Source organism: Cebus imitator, unplaced genomic scaffold (assembly GCF_001604975.1).
Source record: "Cebus imitator isolate Cc_AM_T3 unplaced genomic scaffold, Cebus_imitator-1.0 Scaffold913, whole genome shotgun sequence".
Taxonomy (NCBI): Eukaryota; Metazoa; Chordata; class Mammalia; order Primates; family Cebidae; genus Cebus; species Cebus imitator.
In genome coordinates this window covers 124,890-131,051 of record NW_016108228.1, presented here as the reverse complement: position 1 = coordinate 131,051, position 6,162 = coordinate 124,890, and the positions used below count along the sequence as shown (strand labels likewise).

At 44.4% G+C, this 6,162-nt stretch overlaps 1 non-coding gene across 1 annotated transcript; it reads left to right on the top strand.

The window, feature by feature from the left end:
• Positions 1 to 4,089: 4,089 nt before the first annotated feature.
• Positions 4,090 to 4,253, top strand: LOC119469861. The gene has a single exon (XR_005198711.1). It is a non-coding gene; the product is annotated as a U1 spliceosomal RNA (small nuclear RNA).
• The last annotated feature ends 1,909 nt before the right edge of the window (positions 4,254 to 6,162 follow it).

Sequence of the window (6,162 nt, the reverse complement as noted above, 5' to 3'; positions counted from 1 at the left end):
TATACTGTTGTTTAAATTTAAAATAAAGTGTTTAGACATGTACTATATTTTATTATTTTCCACATTAACTCGCTTCTTCAATAACTAAACATCTACGATTCCCTAGCATATAAAATAAATATATACATCTAAAAAACATGGTACAAGTCCAGGCCCGTTGGCCCATACCTGTAACTCCAGCACTTTTGGAGGCCGCGGTGGAAGAATTACCTGAGCCCAAGAATTTGAGAGGAGCCTAGTGACATAGGGAGATCCTGTCTCTACAAAACAATTCTAAGTAAATTAGCTGATCATGGCAGGATGCACCTGTGGTCCCAGCTACCTGGGAGGCTGAAGTGGGAGGATCATTTGAGCCCAGGAGCTCAAGGCTGCAGTGAGCTATGATTATTCCATTGTATTCCAGCCTGGGTGATAGAGTAAGATTCTGTCTCAAAAAAACAAATAAATAGATAACAAAACAAGGCAGACAAAAGTGACTGATATGCTTAAATACTGATAATACATTTAGGTGAAAAGGAAGATTGGAACAAAATGTTCAGTACATTCACATCTTAGTAAAGTGTGCCTTGTTACATGACTAAATAGAAACTCAACAGGAGCCTACTACAAAATCCTAACAATTCCTCCCAGACGTGAACTAACAGATCATTTTATTTTCTTCCTTCTGCTTTCCTTGGATTTTCCAAATCTTCTAAAACTAAAATTACTTTTATTTCCTTTTTTTTTTTTGAAAGCGTCTCACCCACTCACCAAGCCTAGAGTGCAGCGGGTGCCATTTCGGCTCACTGTGACGTCTGCCACCCAGGTTCCTGCCTCAACCTCCAAAGTAGCTGGAATTACAGGTGTGTGTCACCATGCCTGGTTAATTTCTGTATTTTTAATAGAGACGAGCTTTCACCATGTTGGCCAGGCTTGTCTTGCACTCCTGTCTTTAAATGATCCGCCTGCCTAGGCCTCCCAAAATGTTGGGATTACAGGCATGAGCCACCGCCTCTGGCCTAAGATTTTTATTTATTTATTTATTTGTTTGTTTGTTTTTGAGACACAATCTTACTCTGCCACCAGGCTGGAGTCCAGTGGCACGATCTCCACTCACTGCAACCTCGTGAGTTCAAGCCATTTCCCTGTCTCAGCCTCCTGAGTAGCCGGGAGCACGTGCCACCATGCCCAGTGAATTTTGATTTTGTATTTTAGTAAACACTGGGTTACACCATATTGGCCAGGATGGTCTCAATCTCCTGACCTCATGATCTACCAGCCTCTGCCTCCCTAAGTGCTGGGATTACATGGCTGAGGCACGGTGCCCTGCCAAATTATTTTCATAATCAGAGGAAATATTACTTAAGTTTTTGTTAGTCTTTCCAGCTCTTCTTGTGGAAATGCTGCTAAATGGATAATCAAAAAATGATTGTGACAGAAAAGGCCTTTGGTGCTACATCAGCACATGGTGGTCACTCAGTGAGACAGAAACTCAGTTTCTGTGGAGAATGGACTGCAGTGACAAAGAATACCTGGGAAAGACTGAATTTCCTCTGGAGGATAAACCACAGGGGAGTACCCAGCACCCCTGTCACCCAAGGGTGAGGGGACACCAGGAGGCACCCCAGGGAAGAGGGGCGCAGAGGAGAGCTGGGGGAAAGTTCTGGAAGAGTCAGAGCCTGGGTTGATTCTGTTCAGATTTCTGACTGCTTTCTGCTCCTCCTCTATCACAGCTGCTCACACTGTATCCTTTTCTCAGACCCCAGGGCTTAAGTGAGAAGTTGATATTGAAGCAGAGACCAGGGTGCACAGGACAAGCACCTGTATTAAAAAGTGCTGTATCGGTTGGACTCAGTGACTCACACCTGTAATCCCAGCACTTTTGGTGGCCCAGATGGGCAGATCAAGAAGTCAAGAGTTCAAGACCAGCCTGACCAATTTGGTGAAACCCCGTCTCTACTAAAAATACAAAAATTAGCTGAGTATACAGGCATGCACCCAGGTCTTGGGAGGCTGAGGCAGAAGAATTGCTTGAACCCGGAAGACAGAGGTTGCAGTGAGCCGAGATCATGCCACTGAACTCCAGCTTGGTGGACAAAGCAAGATTCTGTATCTTAGAACCAAAGGGGACTCACAGTGGTTTCATCCCATCAAATAAATTGTTTTTGGATGGTGTAAATACAGGATTTGATGAAAATAGTCCTAAGTTCAAATTTTCATAGGAAGACATTGGTACAAAAGTTTATTTACTTTTTGACACAGGGCCTCCCTCTGTTGCCCAGGCTGGAGGGCAGTGGCATAATCAGGACTCCCTGCAACCTTGACCTCCCAGGTGCAAGTGATCCTCCCACCGTGGCTTCCTGAGTAGCTGGGACTATAGGCACTGTCACCACACCTGGCTAAATTTTTGTTTGTTTGTGGAGATGAAGTCTCCCTATGTTGCCCAGGCTGGTCTGGAGCTCCAGGACTCAAATGATCTCTCCACTTGGGTCTCCCAAAATGCTGGAATTGCAGGTGTGAGCCACCAAGCCCAGCCTTGAATTCTTAAAATTATCTGTAGCACATGTGAATAGACTTTGTGAACTATACCCGAACTTTAAAGTGACAACACTGTAGCAGAGTTAGGCTTTTGCAGGAATCTCAGCCAGCCAGTAAATATTCACTAAACAATGACTCTTTTTTGTTTTTTGAGACGGAGTTTCGCTCTTGTTACCCAGGCTGGAGTGCAATGGCGCGATCTCGGCTCACCACAACCTCCGCCTCCTGGGTTCAGGCAATTCTCCTGCCTAAGCCTCCTGAGTAGCTGGGATTACAGGTACGCACCACCATGCCCAGCTAATTTTTTGTATTTTTAGTAGAGACGGGGTTTCACCATGTTGACCAGGATGGTTTTGATCTTTTGACCTCGTGATCCACCCGCCTCGGCCTCCCAAAGTGCTGGGATTACAGGCGTGAGCCACTGTGCTCGGCTAAACAATGACTCTTTTCAGGGCCCTCCTGTATGCAAAGATACAGATTCCTTAGTAGTTGTCAATATCGCATTAACTACAATCATTTGAATAGAAGGTGCCTTGGAGTGAGGGGTCATCAATTCCAGTATCTGATTCGGACAATACTGACCCCCAGGCCATCTGGCACCAACCCCATTTGCACTCTAAGCTATTCTTGCCAATTCTCTCTGAGCAACGAATTATAAACATAGTCCCTGGTAAAGACCAGCAGACACAGAGACCCTGTCTCTACTAAAACTACAAAAATTAGCCTTGCATGGTGGCAGGCACCTGTAGTCTCAGCTACTTGGGAGGCTGAAGGAGGAGAATCACTTAACCTGTGAGGAGGAGGTTGCAGTGAGCTGAGATCACTCCACTGCACTCCAGCCTGTGTGTCAGAGTGAGACTCCATCTCATATGTGTGTATATATATATATATATATATACACACATATATATATACACATGTATATACATACATACATATATATACACACATACACAAAACATATATATATATATATATATATCTGTATATCTATATATATACACTGTTGTTTAAATTTAAAATAAGTGTTTAGACATATACTTGGAAACTAAATATCAATTCCAAGTGTAAATTGTTGGACAATAACAAATATAATTAAATAATAGTAGGAATGGGCTGGCCACGGTGGCTCAAACCTGTAGCCCCAGGACTTTGGGAGGCTGAGATGGGCAGATCACTTGAGATCAGGAGGTTGAGGCCAGCCTGCCTAACACGGTGAAACCCAGTCTTTACTAAAACAACTGCAAAAATTACCCGAGTGTGCCAGTAATCCGAGTTACTCAGTTGGATGAGGCCCGAGAATCACTTGAACCAAGAAAGCATCTTTTGCAGTAAGCTGTGGTTGTGCCACTTACACAGCTTGGGCCACAGAGTGACACCCTGTCTCCAATAAAAAAATAAATGATACCAAGTGTGAAGAGCTTTGAAAAACAGATATATGTGAGGGTGGGTGCGGTGCTCGTGCCGGTAATCCCAGCACTTTGTGAGGCTGAGGTGGGTGGTCAACCTGAGGTCAGGAATTTGAGACCAGCCTGGCCAACATGGTGAAGCCTTGTCTCTACTAAAAATACAAAAATTACCTGGCAGGGGAAATACCATGATTATGAAGGTGGTTTTCCCAGGGCAAGGCTCATCTATTGCACTCTGGATGTGCTAACCCCTGAGATTTTCCCAAATGAGGGAAACTGGACCGCATAATTTGTGATAGTGGGGGACTGCATTTGCGCTTTCTGCTGATAAAATATAAAAGTTTTAAAAAATAATAAATTAGCCAGGCATGGTGGTACATGGCTGTAGTTCCAACTACTTGGGAGGCTGAGGGGAGGGATTTGTCTAACCCTAGAGGCAAAAGTTGCAGTGAGCTGATATCATGCCACTGCACTCCAGCCTGAGTGAGAGGGAGAAACTCTAAAAAAAAAAAAAAAAGGCTGGAAATTTCTTTCTTTAAAATAAAGATGGGGATCTTGCTTGGTTGACCAGCACTTTTGGAGGCTGAGACAGGCAGATCACTTGAGTCCAGAAATTTGAGACCAGCCTGGGTAACATGGTAAAAACCTCATTTCTGCAAAATGTACCAAAAAAATGCACCTGTCATCCCATCTGGTACATAGGCTCAGATGGGAGGATCATTCCAGCGCAGGAGGTTGTTGATGCATTCACCAGAGACTGCACCACTGCACTTCATGCCCTCCTGCCTGAATGATACAGTAAGACTCTAGCTCAAAAAAAAAAAAAAAAGATTGCAAAGTAAATATGTTATTGTTTAGGGCCAAGCACAGTGGATCACTCCAGTAATCCAAGCACTTTGGGAGGCCGATGTGGGCAGATCACAAGGTCAAGAGTTCAAGACCAGCCTGGCCAATATGGTGAAACCCCGTCTCTACTAAAAATACAAAGTTGTGGTTTCACCATGTTGGCCAGGCTTGTCTTGAACTGCTGGTTTCAAACAATCTAGCTGCCTAGCCCTCCCAAACTGTTTGGATTAGAGGCATGAGCCACCGCATCTGGCCTAAGATATTTATTTATTTATTTATTTTTGAGACAGAGTCTTGCTCTTTCATCACGATGAAATGCAGTTGCGCGATCTCTGCTCACTGCAACTTCCTGGGTTCAAGCCCTTTCCCTGCCTCAGCCTCCTGAGTAGCTGGGAGTATGGTCGTGTGCCATCACACCCAGCTAATTTTTATTTTGTATTTTAGTAGACACCGGGTTTCACCATTTTGACCAGGATGGTCTCAATCTTCTGACCTCAAGATCTTCCCGCCTCTGCCTCCCAAAGTGCTGGGATTACATTCGTGAGCCACAGCGCCAGGCCAGATTATTTTCATAATCAGAAGAAATATTACTTAAGTTTTTGTTAGTCTTTCCAACTCTTCTTGTGGAAATGCTGCTAAATGGATAATCAAAAAACAATTGTGACAGAAAAGGTCTTAAGTGCTACCTGAGCACATGGAGGTCACTCAGTGAGAAAGAAACTCAGTTTCTGTGGAGAATGGACTGCAGTGACACAGAATAAACCTGGGAAAGACTGAATTTCCTCTGCAGGATAAACCACAGGGGAGTGCACAGCACCCCTGTCACCAAGGGGTGAGGGGAGACCAGGAGACACAGCATGGATGAGGGGGGACAGGGCAGAGCTGGGGGAAAGCTCTGGAAAGGTCAGAGCCTGGGTTGATCCTGTTCAGATTTCTGACTTCTTTCTGCTCCTCCTCTATCAGAGCTGTTCACACTGTCTCCTTTTCTCAGACCCCAGGGCTTAAATGACAAGTTCTTATTGAACCAGGGACCAGGGTGCACAGGACAAGCACCTGTGTTAAAAGGTGCTGTATCCTAGAACCACTGGGGACTCACAGTGGTTTCATTCCATCAAATAGATTATTTTTTTAGTGGTATAAATATAGGATTTGATTAAAAGAGTCCTGAGTTCAAATAAGAGAATTTGATAGCAAGACATAGATACAAGTTTATTTACCTTTTGACATAGGGTCTCCCTCTGTTGCCCAGACTGGAGGGCAGTGGCATAATCACAGCTCACTGCAAGGATGACCTCCCAGGTTCAAGTGATCCTCCCACTGTAGCTTCCTGAGTAGCTGGGACTACAGGAGCTCTCACCACACCTGGCTATTTTTTTTTTTTTTTTTTTTT